The sequence below is a fragment of the Nestor notabilis genome, unplaced genomic scaffold (genome assembly GCF_000696875.1).
Source record: "Nestor notabilis isolate BGI_N333 unplaced genomic scaffold, ASM69687v1 scaffold1086, whole genome shotgun sequence".
NCBI lineage: Eukaryota > Metazoa > Chordata > Aves > Psittaciformes > Psittacidae > Nestor > Nestor notabilis.
Window position 1 is genome coordinate 14,399 of NW_009933110.1, and position 14,398 is coordinate 28,796.

Sequence of the window (14,398 nt, forward strand, 5' to 3'; positions counted from 1 at the left end):
AGTCCATTTCACCACATAATTGTTGATTGTGTAATTATATCTGCTAGCTTTGCACGCACTTATTTGTATTCTAGTTAGGAGAAAGTTTCCTAGCTGAAGTTTAGAAGAGGTAATTTTCTGTGGACAGCATTACTGTTTCATTTAGCTACTTTTCTTTGCCCGGAACTGTAAAGGGTACACCATTTTCAACCTTTTTAAACTATAAGCACTACAGTGTACAAAAATGATCTTTGAAAAACAAGGATGTAATAACCTTGTTCTTTTTGGGAAGGAACTGGTGTTTGTATCAATTCTGAAAGTGCATGCCAAGAAATACGGAGTGAACCATAGGGACTTTGAGAGTTACTAACACAGTAAAGAAAGCTTTTGAAAGATGCTCATTAAAGCAACTTTGGTTATGTCTGTAAAAGAAAGGGTATAATTAGATATCCAGTGAGGTCAGATGGAACAGTCATTGAATAGGTTGGAAAGTCACCAATTTTCTTCTTGGAAACTGGTTTGTGACAATGTTTACTATGTCTTTGGTCTTGGGTTTTTTTAGTTTGTATTCTCCACTGGCAGACAGAGGACAGTGATAAAACTCAATTTCTAGAATTCAGGTGGTTCACACTGGTTGAGTTCATTCTTTCAGGGCAGTGTAGGATCTCCTTGGTTTAGGGTCCTGAAACAGAGTTTCTTTTTGCTGAGGTGAGTAGCTCCAGAGAGAACACCTTCAGCACCGGAGAGTGGAAAACGCAGTGTCCAGGAATCTTATTCCTGAATGACAAGAGCCACGATGGGAGCCCCAGGTCCTTGGTGGGACTTGCAGGAGCTAGCAGTTCTGCTGACTCAGTAGCTGACTTATAGGGGGCAGAACCAGGAGGGACAGCGCTACCCCTGAATGGATAAAACACAGCCCTTGAGAGCATGGCAGATGGAGCAGGCAAACAAGGGCATTGGGTGGCAGCAGCAGTGAGTGAGAAGGGCCCAGAAGCCTGGAAAGCTTAAGAGGTAAGCTCAGGAACAGTCATCGAGAAAGTGCTCAAGGATGGCATCCTTGCAGCAGAGGGCAAAGAAAGCAAAGTCCTCTCTGCTGGCCGGAAAGGACATGGCAATCCAGACGGAGTTCCCTCAAAAACATGTAGCTGTCCAGGTATCTGGCTGTAGTGAGTGCCACAACCTGTTGGTGATGTCGGATGGTAGCTGTGCAAGGTGTCACCAGGTTGATGATGTGCTCTGCATGGTGGCAGAGCTACGGAAAGAGGTGGAATGGCTAAAGAGCATAAGGGAATCTGAGGAGGAGATGTACTGGTAGAGCTGTATTTTACCATCCCTGAGAGAAGCAACCCAGCCACCCAAACCAAAAGAAATTAAGGATTGCCTACCCTCTAGCTGCTAGGCAGGTGGAGGAGACCTAGGAGACAGGGGAGGTTGGAAGCAGCTTACTCCTTGGGGTAGACAGCATATTTGCCCCTCAGCTCATGTCACCTTCCCAAGTACCCCTCTACAACAGATTTGTGACCCTGCTACTTGAGGATCAGGAAAATGAGGAAGATGGTGAAGTAGATAAAGGATCATCCAGGTTAGAAGAGTCATCACAGAATAGTCAGAGAATGCCTCGTATCATGACCTAGGAAAAATAGGAGTAGTGGTGTTTGGTGACTCCACCCTGAGAGGAACAGAGGGCCCCATATGTTGACCCGACCCAACTCACAGGGAAGTCTGCTGCCTCCCTTGGGGCCAGGGTAAGGGACATCACCAGAAAACTCTGGTACGGCCCAGTGATTACTACCCTTTACTAGTCTTTCAGAGGGGCAATGAGGAAATCTCTTCAACAAGAACCCTGAGAGGACTCAAAAAGGACTTCAGGGCCTTGGGGTGACTGGTTCAGGGTTCTCCCAAATGCAAGTTTTCTTGTCCCTCTTGCCAGTCACAAACAATGGCAGTGGCAGCACCAGAAAAATCTTGCAAATTAATTCCCGGCTCCAGGACTGGTGTCAACATCAAAATTTTGGGGTTTTTGACCATGGGCCAGTCTATATGGCACCAGGCTTGCTGGCAGCGGATGGGGTATGCCTGTCCCAAAGGAGAAAAAGGCTCCTAGCCCAGCAGCTAGCAGGGCTCATAGAGAGGGCTTTAAACTAGGTTCGAAGTAGAAAGGGAGTAACATCGGGCTTGCTAGAACAAGACGGGGGTAGCAAGCTGCTGTTGGAGGTCAGATCCTCAGGGCAACTTAAATGCATCTATGCCAATGCCCGCAGCATGGGCAAAAAACAGGAGGACCTGGAAGCCATTGTAAAGTAGGAAAATCATGACAGTCACCATGACAGAAATGTGGTGGAATGATTTGCATGATTGGAGTGCTGCAATGGATGGCTACAGGCTCTTCAGAAAGGATAGGCAAGGAATAAGAGGTGGTGGAGTTCTGTTGTGTGTCAGGGAGTCTGACGTGCATTGACTGCCTGGAACTTAATGTTGTGAGTGACACAGTTGAATGTTTGTGGGTGAAGATCAGGGGGAAGGCTAACCAAGCAGATATCCTGATAGAAGTCTGTTATAGACCACCTAGCCGGGATGAAGCTATGGATGAGGTGTTCTTCAAACAACTGGGAGAAGTTTCATGACTACTAGCCCTTGGGGAACTTCAACCTACCAGGTATCTACTGGAAGTACAACACAGCAGAACGGAAACAATGCAGGAGTTTCTAAGAGAGTGTGGAAGATAGCTCCCTGACCCAGCTGGTTAGTGAGCCAGCTAGGAGAGATGCCTGTCTAGATCTGCTGTCCTCAAACAGAAGACTGGTGGGTGATGTGATGGTTGGAGGCTGTCTTGGGCAAAGTGATCACAAAACGGTAGAATTTTCGATCCTTGAATAAGTCAGGAAGAAGGTGAACAAAACCTCCACCTTAGACTTCCAGAGGGCTGACTTTGGCCTGTTTGGGATGCTGGCTGGCAGAATTCTTTGGGAAACATTACTGAAGGACAAAGGGATCCAGGAAGGCCAGGCACTCTTCAAGAATGAAATCTTCAAGGCATAGGAGCAGGCGGTCCCCAAGTGCCAAAACTGGGGAAGAAACCAGCCTGGATGAACAGGTAGATATCACTTGAACTCAAGGGAAAAAAAGAGAATCTGTCAGCTGTGGAAGAAGGGACTGTCGCCCCACAAGGAATACAAGGATTTTGTTAGGTTATGCAGGGAGAAAACTGGAGCATAATCTGGCCACTGCTATAAAAGTAACATGATTTAGTGGTGATAATCTTAAAGGTCTTTTCCAGCCTAGTTGATTCTATGATTCTGTTGATCTTATTCATATTAGATCTTGGAATTTCTTTATTAAGGTCAATATTTGACTATTTTACACTGAGATTGCCATAATACTTCATTGCATCTTCAGATACAAAAGTCCTTCTCAATTTTAGAAGGGGATCTGTGCAGAAATGATTACATGTTTTGCTTTTCTGAATCCCTAATAGTCAGTGTGAGCACTTTATTGTCTGCTTGCGAATGGAGAAGTAAGATGGTGGCCTCACTGGGAATGGTATTTGTGACTTTCCTGTTAAATTTTTAAAGTATTATGAAGAACACTCTTTTTGTTAATTTACTTACATCTCTCTTTACATTATTCTCCGGTTGTAAAAGCAAATCTATATTTGGGCTTTCTATATTTAATAAGCAAGGCTGCTGCGCAGGAGATGAGTCTGTGCATGAAACTTCCATTGAGAGCTTGGTATGAAATCAGAGTCTTCAGAGCGAGTATAGGAAGCTCTCTGCTGTCTGAGGAAGAGCCAGTGTAGTCTTTCTTTGCCTTCTTCAGGCATTTCTGCATAGACAGAACCATGTCTTGTTGGAATAAAGGTTGGATTTGCGTGGTTGCTTCTCAGTTGACCAGCCAGGCTTCTTCCTCTGACATCTTAATTGGTAGACTAGTAATTTCCTCTTCCTTTCATTTTGAGGAAGAAAAGCAGTGGTATTTAATCTTCTGCAACCGGCAAACCAGAATTCTTTAGTTTATGCTGCCTTAAAGCTTTTGCTTCAAATTGCTCTTGAGAGTCTGTAAAAGCTCCAAAGATAAAAATACTACCTACATTTCAGGTATCGACCTGCATCCCTCCATAGAGCCACAAGAGAAATGATATACTTTCTCCTTAGTTAACCTCTATATTCTTTCAGACAGAGCTTTGTGGATGCTGCTGAATAACTTGCTTTTTCTTGAAAAAACACAGAAACCCACGATGCCTTGATTTCATTCTGACACCAGCAAATATGATTGCATGGTTTTGTCTGTGGCATTGGTACAAGGCAGTTTTGAAATAATGAGTGTCTATTACTTAATCACCAGGCATGCGTAATAGTTTTGTCACAAGTGTTTTTCTTTTTGGAGGCTCTGAGTGGTTCTGCTGTCTTGCCACACTAGTTGAATTACCCACTGGGGATTCTGCAGAAATTGATGCTTGCTGAATCAAAATCAAAATCAAAGCCTTTTTGTTTTGTCTCCTTCGGTCATTACAGCAAAGCTGCTGGGTTTTAAATGTCTGCTTACAAGTGTAGGATATATGCATTCTTGCTTGCAGTTGCTGGGCTTTGGAGGGCTTTTACCACAAAACAATATGATGATGCAGGTGTTCTGATACTGTTTTTTAAAACAATTGATTGTGAATCTGATGGTGAAAGATGATCAGCAGCTAGCATATATCATCGTCTTCTGAACCAAACAGGTTCCTTTGGGAGACAGCTGTACTGTTTCAGTGTGTTGTAATTAAATTGAGTGCTGTTAAGGTGTCAGAAATTACTTTATAATACAGGATAATGGACTTAAATAGACTTATTTGCACAATGCAAATCATAAGCTAGCAAATTATCCTTAAAGTTTATATATTAAGAAACAAAACAAGCCCCCCAATATTGAGTAGGAAGATAAAAAGGAAAAAAAAGAATTGGTCTGGTTTCTGACTCAGTTCCTAAGACATCCTTGCATTAGAGTTTATCTTGACTTAATAGATGCTACAATAATGCCTGATATTTGTGAATAACAGTAATAAAGTGCTTTGTTTGAAAGAAAAAGGTAATTAATTTTTTTATTTTAGTTAGGATTGGATGGCTGGGGGGAAATGCCTGTAAACCAGACCTTTAATACTTGCAAAAATTCTGTCTATGCAGCAGATAACTCATGTAGCTCTTGTGTAGTTTTGAGCAATGCTAATTCCTGGAAAAGCTTGTGTGAATTAGACTGTACTTATGAGAAGGCTAATGTTGTTAGGAAAATAATAGATTTACATGCATACTGAGAGCTGTTTGTAGATCAGCAGGTGGTTTCTAAAATATCAGAAATTAGCAAAATGTTTACTGATGTGATTTCTTTCTGAAAAACAAACGTGTTTAAAAATACTTGAACATTAAAACTTCAAATACGAAAAGCTGATTTGCTTTCCTTCAGCCATCTCAAGTCTTTCTTACTTGTGGCTTGAATGCACAGACTTTTCATTTTCAGTCTTGAGGACATTATTTTGTCTTTTGAGGGGCCCACTAGAAGGTGAAAAAAAATTCTTGCAAACTATGTATTTCAATAGAAGGCATATTTCTATGACAAGATAGATTTTCTGGTATTACCTGAACTTTTCCTGTGTTTTAGTTTTGTATATATATGCACATACTTTCATACAGAATATTAGATTACATTTCTCTTTAGACATATAAAACCTGCTTGGGACTGAATTCATTAATGAAGCAAAGTGGTATTAAAATACTATACTTCTTTAGAGCCATACATACGTATCCAAGCAATTCTCTAGTCATAAAAGCCAAAGAATGTCATTTGTTTAATTAAAAAAAAAATTAAAAATTCCTGTGAACTAATTTACTTGTGTGCTGTTTTCATACTCTGACTTAAAATTAAACCCTGCCTTCCACCCTATAAATGGCTGTTGAATTGTGTACATCTTCTCTGAAAAGGTTTCCAGTGTGGGGAGAAAAGGAATTCAGTTCAAAGAACTTTAATCCAGTTTTCTGTTTTATTTGGTTATATAGAAAATCTTACCCTTTGTCGCTGCCCCCAGTTCTTCATTCACCAATAGTGCTGAGGGGAAAATTTGTGCCACACTACTTATAAATAATTTAAAACAATTGTTCTAGCTTTAAACCCGAAGTCTTTCTTCATCTATCATTTATCTCATGATGTTATCTTTTGTACTTGGTACCCTTCAGTAAGCACAGCCTGACATGTCTTGTGGCCTTTACCTTCTGTGATAAAAAAAGACTGAAAAGATGCTTGGCACCACCTGGTGAAGATGAGGCAACCCTGGAGAACTGTGCTTTCAGGAGCAGGTGACTGATGCTTAAGAAATGTGCCAGTCTAGGGACACAGCTGAAGGGTTGTAGTAGGGAAGGGGGAGGGGAAAGGAAGGAAAAAAAAAGAGCAGGAACATTAATACATCTTCCTGAGGTTTGATGGGACATATACTGCCTACTGTTCCATCTGGTGCTTATGATAGCATGGCATATTAGCATGCTGCAAGTTCATAATGTATTCAGGGCGAGAAAACACCACTTGCATACCAATTGAGGCGTCCTCTTTCTTGGAGCTGCCTTTGAATTTCAATGATGTTTATGCCTCCTAAGCCATGACTGAGCCGAGCATTTCCGCTTGTGGAGGAATAACAGCAGTGAGGGACTCAGGCTTGTGTGGGTTTTCTTTCCCCTCTCTTTATTTTTCTCCTTTTTTCTTTAAGTTCTTTTCTTCATGTTCTCTCCTTTCAATTTATTTTGTTCATGGAAGCTTAAAGACAGTTTGAGGTTTTGGACTAGCTAATTACATAGCTGCTGTTAATATTACATTAACTTCTTTTTAAGGTTGTAGTCTATTGTCTTTTTGCTTATCTCATAATGCTTAAATGTACTTTTAATGACATTTTGATGAAATTACTCCAAAAACAGTGTCATGAAGCATTTAAAAAATAGCACATTACAATTCTGCTTTCTATTAAGGCTTCCTGTATTGCTAAATTAAAGAACGAGCAATACCCTGAATTCCGCATTTCATGGTAGATTATTAGGGCCCTACATCTTAAAAGACTTTATTTTAACTTCAAGTATGCTGTCATGATAGAATAAGTATCTGAAGTTGAGCAGGTATGTGAGTCTTTGTAGGAGTGAGGTCTTTTTATCGATCCCTTGCAGGAAATGTACTGATGTGTTTGTTTTATTTCTCCCTACCTTGTCCTTTTTGAAATGCTGCTGTGATTGACATTTGACTGGAGATAATCTCAAAACTGCGCCGTAGAAACTCTTGACTGCACATTTTGTTTCTGAACTTGTCAAAGATTGTGATCCTTTTGTAGCTCAGTGCTGTGCATCACTCTGCAGCCCTCCTTCCTGTAGGTTTTGAAAAGTGTGAAGTTTACACACAGGGTAGGGTATTTGATGTGGGATTTTCAAGTGACTGGAGCAATACATGAGTACTAGTCACATTTGCCTTTGTTGTTGACTGTGCCTCTAAACTGCTTCAACTGTTTTGAAAGTCCTACCCCAGAAAAGAAGACATAAGCTTGCTGCTTGTCATGGTTTAACCCCAGCCAGCAACTAAGCACCCCACAGCTACTCGCGCACTCCGCTGTAGCAGGATGGGGGGAAGAGAACTGGAAGGGTAAAAGTGAGAAAGGTCATGGGTTGAGACAACAACAGTTTAAAAATGGAATGGAAAGAAAATAAAATAGTAGTAGCAATAACAGCAACAACGGTAATAAAAAAAATTGTAATGAAAAGGGAAATAACAGAGAGAGAGGAATAAAACCCCAAGAAAGACAAGTGATGCAAATGAAAACAATTGCTCACCACCAAGCAAATGATGCCCAGCCAGTCCCCAGACAGTGTCCCCCCAATCCCAGCCAACCTTCCCCCAGCTTTATATACTGAGAATGATGTAATATAGTGTGGGATATCCCTTTGGTCAGTTGGGGTCAGCTGTGTCCTCTCCCAACTTCTTGTACACCCAGCCTGCTAGCTGGAGGGGGTGGTATGAGGAGCAGAAAAGGCCCTAACCCTATGTAAGCACTGCTCAGCAGTAACAAAAACCACATCCCTGAATTACCAACTGTTTCCACCACAAATTCAAGACATAGCCCCATGCTAGCTACTATGAAGAAAATTAACTCTACCCCAGCCAAAACCAGCATACTGCTTGAACAAGGAAGAATATTAAACCAGTATCTCTAGTACAGGCCCACTTAATGAATGCCATTTGGTATCTAGTCCTGTACCTGAACAGCTGGGCTTTTGCAGCAGCCCAGAATCAACTGTGATTTGAAGCTTTACTATAATCTTTAATGCATATGACTGTCATTCTAATATAACTTTAATAAAAATGTACTAGGTAGCACTTTGAACTCCTTCACTCTAATTCAGAATTAATCCACTTGATTACTAGAAAAGATCTTGCTATAGTTCTGATCCATTCTTTTAAATACATCCAGACGTGACTTTCATAAATGTATATTTTCAGACAGTCATTTAGCCACTCCTGCACAGATGAGAAATGAAGAATGCATTAGTCATCTTGACAAAGAATAAATTGACTTCTTTTGGTTCACTATCTGAATATCTCTTGTCTGATGGCGTAAGAACATTCTTTGTTTATTGATAGAGCATTTAGACCTAGGTATTCATGTCTTGGCTTAAATGCTAATTATTTTTTTTTTTCCTTAATACATTCAGGAAGGCTAATGTTACTGAATAGGAATGTGGAGGAGGTAGTGTGGGTAATTCAAGCAAGTTTAGTCAGCATTTACAAGATTCTTGAAATGTTTCTTGATGTCCTACAGAACTGTTAACATCTGCACGGCTTGTGAGAAGAGCCACATTTATTACAGCTGTATGCTAGCTAGAATGCGAAAGAAAAGGGGGGGGGGATCAGAGTTAAGAATGAAGCAGCTGGCTTTCAGTACAGAGATTTATAATTTTACCCTCATTACAGACCAACAGTAAACTCTACTTGGACTCTTTTGCATCAGCTTCTTTGAGATGGCAGGTTGAAGGCTTAGGAGTTTAGCTCTCAGTAGATTCAGTCCAACAAAATACACACAGTTTAAAAGAAAACAAAACTTTTAGATAAATAATCACAAGTGAAGCTCAGCCTTTTGAAGAACTGTTCCAGTATGACATAACATGATGCAGAACATTTGTTAAAAGTCTACATTTGAGATGGTAAAATGGAAAAAAAAAAGTTTTAATAAGAAAAAGAAACAGAAGTATTGAAGGAATAATAAATGAGAAGGCTGCTGGCACCCTGCAGAACCAACATGCAGTTTCTTGTCCTGATTTCCTCATTCTTGTCAGGGTTTGGAGTTGCTGGAGGAAAGGAAGGTACGTTGAGAGACTCCTGACATCCCAGGCCCAACTGAACAATGCAGTAGTACCTCAATGTGTTTTACCTCTTCTTTTCTCTCTTTCGTGCTGGAAGAGGAAGTGAGGGAAAACCAGACAGTATTAGAATCCCATTTTGTGTTTCACTTCTTCGTGTAAAAAATCACATACACATTTTGAGGGTTTTTTGTACAAGCTTGATTCACCTCTCACCCATTTCTTTCTCAGCCATTGAGACACATTTAAACTGAAGCTATGCTAATATAGTAGCTGTTTCTTAGTTGTCACAACATTTGTCCAATTTCAGTTAAGATCAAAGATTTTTATAGTTTTTTTTGGCCATCTATTTGATATGAATGAAAGCTTGCATTTCTTTTGTTTCTTCTGGTTAATGTAGATTGGTATGCTTGCCCTTACTCTTTTTCCCTGCATGTTTTAAGTGAACCTACTCTGGTTTTGCTCAGCCAACTTCTTTACAACATGCCCAAGTCATTCACAGTGGGAGTGCCCAGATCTGGTTGTGTCTCCTACTGTTATTTAACAACCTCAGTAACAGAGGAAGCTGCATGTCTGTGCTCCTGGTCTTTATCGCTCTCCTTAAATGGTGGTTCTGAATAATTTTCTAGTATTTTCAAATACAAAATCTATTGCACGTTCACTTACAGCAAAAGCACAACTACCCATTAAGAAATAGGGCCAGTAAGGACCATTGTGATGAAGAGCATCCTCTTGTTGCAAGAGCGCTTTAAAAGAGTTGAAGTATCTTTATCTACCCACATGTTTCTGCTCTTCATACTGTAATACATAGCTGATGTCCACTCTGATAACCTACTGTGTTTTTTATCCCTTCTATCTAACCTTAGACTTTTCACTGTTGCACTCATCATCATTACTTATAGCATGTGGCATTGTAAGAGCTCTATCACATAATTACCACCTTCTTTCCATTCTTCTGACAGCAGAGCACAGGCGAAAGCAAAATTTTTAGAGTCAGTTATGAAAATGACTGCATTTGGTTCACCCGTGTTCACCACCTTATACCTTCTGAAGTGACAATTTTAGTTTCTGAAAGTTTATTTCCACCTAGGCTGATGGAAACACATTTTATCATAATTTTGTGCAGATTTTTGGCATTGAGCAGAATTATGTGCAAAACCGAGTAGTTCTAAGTCAGGGCTCATAATCACCTTTAGAAATGACCTGTTAAGTTCCTAATAGGTCATTTGTATGCTCAGTTACTGAAGCTAATTGCTTTGTTTCAGTAATTATGAAAAAAGATAATGGATAGGAACTCATTTGGGGACAGTTATTCTTGTTAATGGTTTAGTATTTCATCCAGATACTCCCATTTTCCCTTTTTGAAATTTTCCTTTCATAATTTCAGAATTTGCCTTGGATAGTTGTTACTGTTTAGCAGTTCTTTATTTCTTGATATCCAAGCAGTTTAAACCCTACAACTACTATTTTACATGTTTTATTCCAAGTAAAGACCATAAAGAAATACATTCTCACAGGAGATCCTAGTACAGTCACTTATGTCTCTATGCTTTCAAATTGTCGCTGCCATTGGGATTTAGCTTTCTTAATATGTATGTGGTGCCAGAAGGATGTTTATAAACAGCTGTGTGAGACACCCTAGTATTTTTTACTTTATTTCTGCCCTGCTTAATATTTGATCTGTCTGGCTGATACAGATGTGACGAAAATACAAGGTTTTATTTGGTTCTTTGTGCTTTAGTGCAGAAAAGAAATGGCATTCAATTTTGGAGGGTATTTTCAAATTCATGTATCATCATGTGGCTGTAGTTGTGTGAGCAGGATCTGGGTTCCTGTGACTGGAAGTAGAGTGCAATTGTAGACACGCTGCTGTCTGATGTGCTTTTTGCTGCAATTTCACTTTTTGAGTATTTTATATGGAAAGCCATGTCAAAACCAGGATGATGTCGGTGGGGAGAGCTGTAAGTTTGGAGGGAATATCTGACTTGTTTGCTGAAGAGTAGATGGGTGACAATAGGAAGCACTGAAAATGTTTTTCTGTTGCAGCCAGTACCGCCTAGGTATTGTTTTAAAGAAGAAATATTTAAAGCCAAAACTTAGAAAGAAATACTTAATGTTATGTTTGTTGTTGTAGAAAAAGAATGCCATGTGCTGATGTATACATACACATATCATAATCTTTCCTTCCTGTTATGCTGAAGTTAACTGTTGATACTGGAAAGAACATTTCATAAAGCATCTCCCTTTGACTTTGAGTACAGTGCAATTACTTTGAGTTTTCCGCAGGGAAAGGCTGCACAATATCGGCTCCCTCTAGTGGTCAGTGGTCACCTGTAAAAATTCCCAGCCTCTGTTCGCCCAGACGTGCTCCAAGCAGCCGGCTGGTGGTTCTCTCCGTGTACCCTTTTATGTGACACTCCAGTGCTGCCCACGAATGATGAAGGTGCATTCTGGGGCTGTTGCCACCCCATGGAGGAAGAGCCTTCTCAACTACCCTCTGCCCCGCTGCAGAGTTTCTTTACTGTTGTTGAATGGCTCTTCTTCTGCTTAATCGACTTCTCAGTGAAGTAAAATGTATTTATCCAAGTAGACTTAAAGCTGTACGTAGGGTGTTTCCATAGCACGGAGAGCATTAAATCTGCTTTTCATAAGGTTCTTCTCATGTACATAAGATTCTTTTCATGTACAAGAAAACTTAACGTATTACCAAGGGTTAAGTGCATCCACGTTGAACATACAGAGTTCAAATGCATCAGAGTTCTTTACAATTGTCAATATTTCACTTGCACTTGTAGCATTGAGTGGTTTCTCTCTGGTGTCTTGACTTCTCGCCCTGCAGTTTCCCCTTCATTTAACACTCCCTTCAGTGTAATTGGAGACTGGTTCTTTCTTAACAATTTTCTAAAGCAGAATGTAAAAAAAAAAATAAAAATAAAAATCACAGTAATTATTTTTATATGCAAAATAGGTAAAACTTGATTAGATATGTGTATGAGTATGCATGCACATACACGCACATGTGCACATATATATGCACATATATAAAAGTAAGCCATGAAAGCTGTACTGATCCACAAAGTTCGATATGAAATTGCTGTGTTAGAGTAGTAGGTTTAGCTGCTTGATGAAAATGAGGTTCTATAAATATCAGAAACTTTTTTTAATGTATTTGTTGGGGAAAAAAAGAAGAATACATTTAATTCGAATCTGTTGGGCATGTTTTCTACAACTGTCAAGCATGGCAATGCTACTATACCTAAAATTGTTTTAAAATTTTGCTTGTATTTTCTTTGGATAGTGTAGTAATGGCTAATTGCTTTTCAAAAGCTGTATGGGGGTTTTTTGTTGTTGTTGAGGTCTGATATTTAAAATTCAAAACAAAGGGAAGATACTTTAAAAGAAGAAAGTTTTAAAAGTTTTAAGTTTTATTGGGCAAGACAATGGGTCAGCCCCCAGCCTGTGCTGGTACAGGGTGATTCCTCCCCAGCTGCAGGACCCTCCACTTGCCTTTGTTGTATTTGAAAAGGTTCCTCTCTGCTTATTGATCCAGCCTGTCCAGATCCTTCTGAATGACACGCAGCACCTTGGGGTAACAGGACAACACTTTGGGGTTTCTTGTGCCAAGGTGAATTTGTGTGAATTCACTGGCTTCGGAAAGGGGTTTACTCTGGTTTTACATTTGTTAGTCTGGTTTTACATGACACACACAAGTTTCTTCCTTTCTCTCTTCCTTTACATGCTTATATTATTTCATGTTAACATTTGAGTATGCATGTGATATATTAGGCGAGACACTTGATTTGAAATATGTTTTGTTTTTTTTTTTTTTTGCTAACAGTAACATTTGTTTTGCTTGTGAACTTATTTGTCAATAAATAATGTTACCTCATGTAAGAAGGTATTTGAGATGGAAGGTCTGAATTTCATGTGAAGTTTCTGAGGCTCTTGCCCCACTCCCACCTTCTCACTGCTGCTTTCAGGTGTGACCCCGTGCCCAAAATAAAAGACAGTTGGTGTGACATGCAGCATCAAGGAGCTGACTTCTAATTCTAATAATGAGCATTTTCTCACACTCTGTCTAGACAGTCACTCATGTAAACACAAGATGTCTTTAATGGCATCATCCGATCATGTGAGATGATAGTCTTCCATAGTGTGCATTTCCACAAATGCAGAAGCACTGATTAGGGTAATAAATTGGACTACTTGAAGATTGTCAGTAGTGAGATAGGGGAAAAACCTAAGTTGCATTCTTCCATTGCTGGGAGTGGCAGTAACAGTGGTAGCACATGACTGAAGGTTTCTGGGAGAAATAGGTTTCATTATGTATTTTTCATTAGTGGATTTCATTGGTGGTCTTGGTTGACTGAATAGAAACCAAAGAGGCAGTATACCTGGTGACAGAGGATCACCAATTCTCGTGTGCACCAGCCACGCTGTTAGAGCAGTCCGAATGCCTCTGGTTCTCAAGAGGCAAAGGGCCTATATCTAAATGGGAATATTCATACCATCTGACTTAGCAGCAGTAGGAATTAATAAATTAGAGGCTTTAACTGTTCTTTTCATTGATTATATGGGAAATCTAGTCTGCTAATTTAGCTATGTGTGTTAGATGGTAGAACCCATATTTGATTCTTTTTGAGACTAAAAGATTGGCAAGTTTATAAGCAATGCCTTTAAAAAGTACAGCCATAATAACTTTTGCTGTCGGAGTAATTTAACACCTAAAGTTGTCCTGAAACTAAATTATTTTAGATTATTTTATCTAGTCTGTATTGGAGGCTTCGGTTCTAGTTAAATCTAATGGAATACTGCTATCAATATTCTCTTAGGACTTCTTGAAAATGGGTACAGCTATGCTTTATACCTTATGTAAGTGCATTGAATTAAGGGAGTTCATATTTATTTTGCTTCAGACTTTTTTAGCAGTGTATAACAAACTATTTACTGTTAATTTAGAACTGTACAAACTTTGGATTAAAAATATAAATATGCTCTGGAGGGCAAGTTTGGGAATTTTAATTGGCATTGAGAGAGAAAATATTCTTCTGGTGGGAAGGACGTGT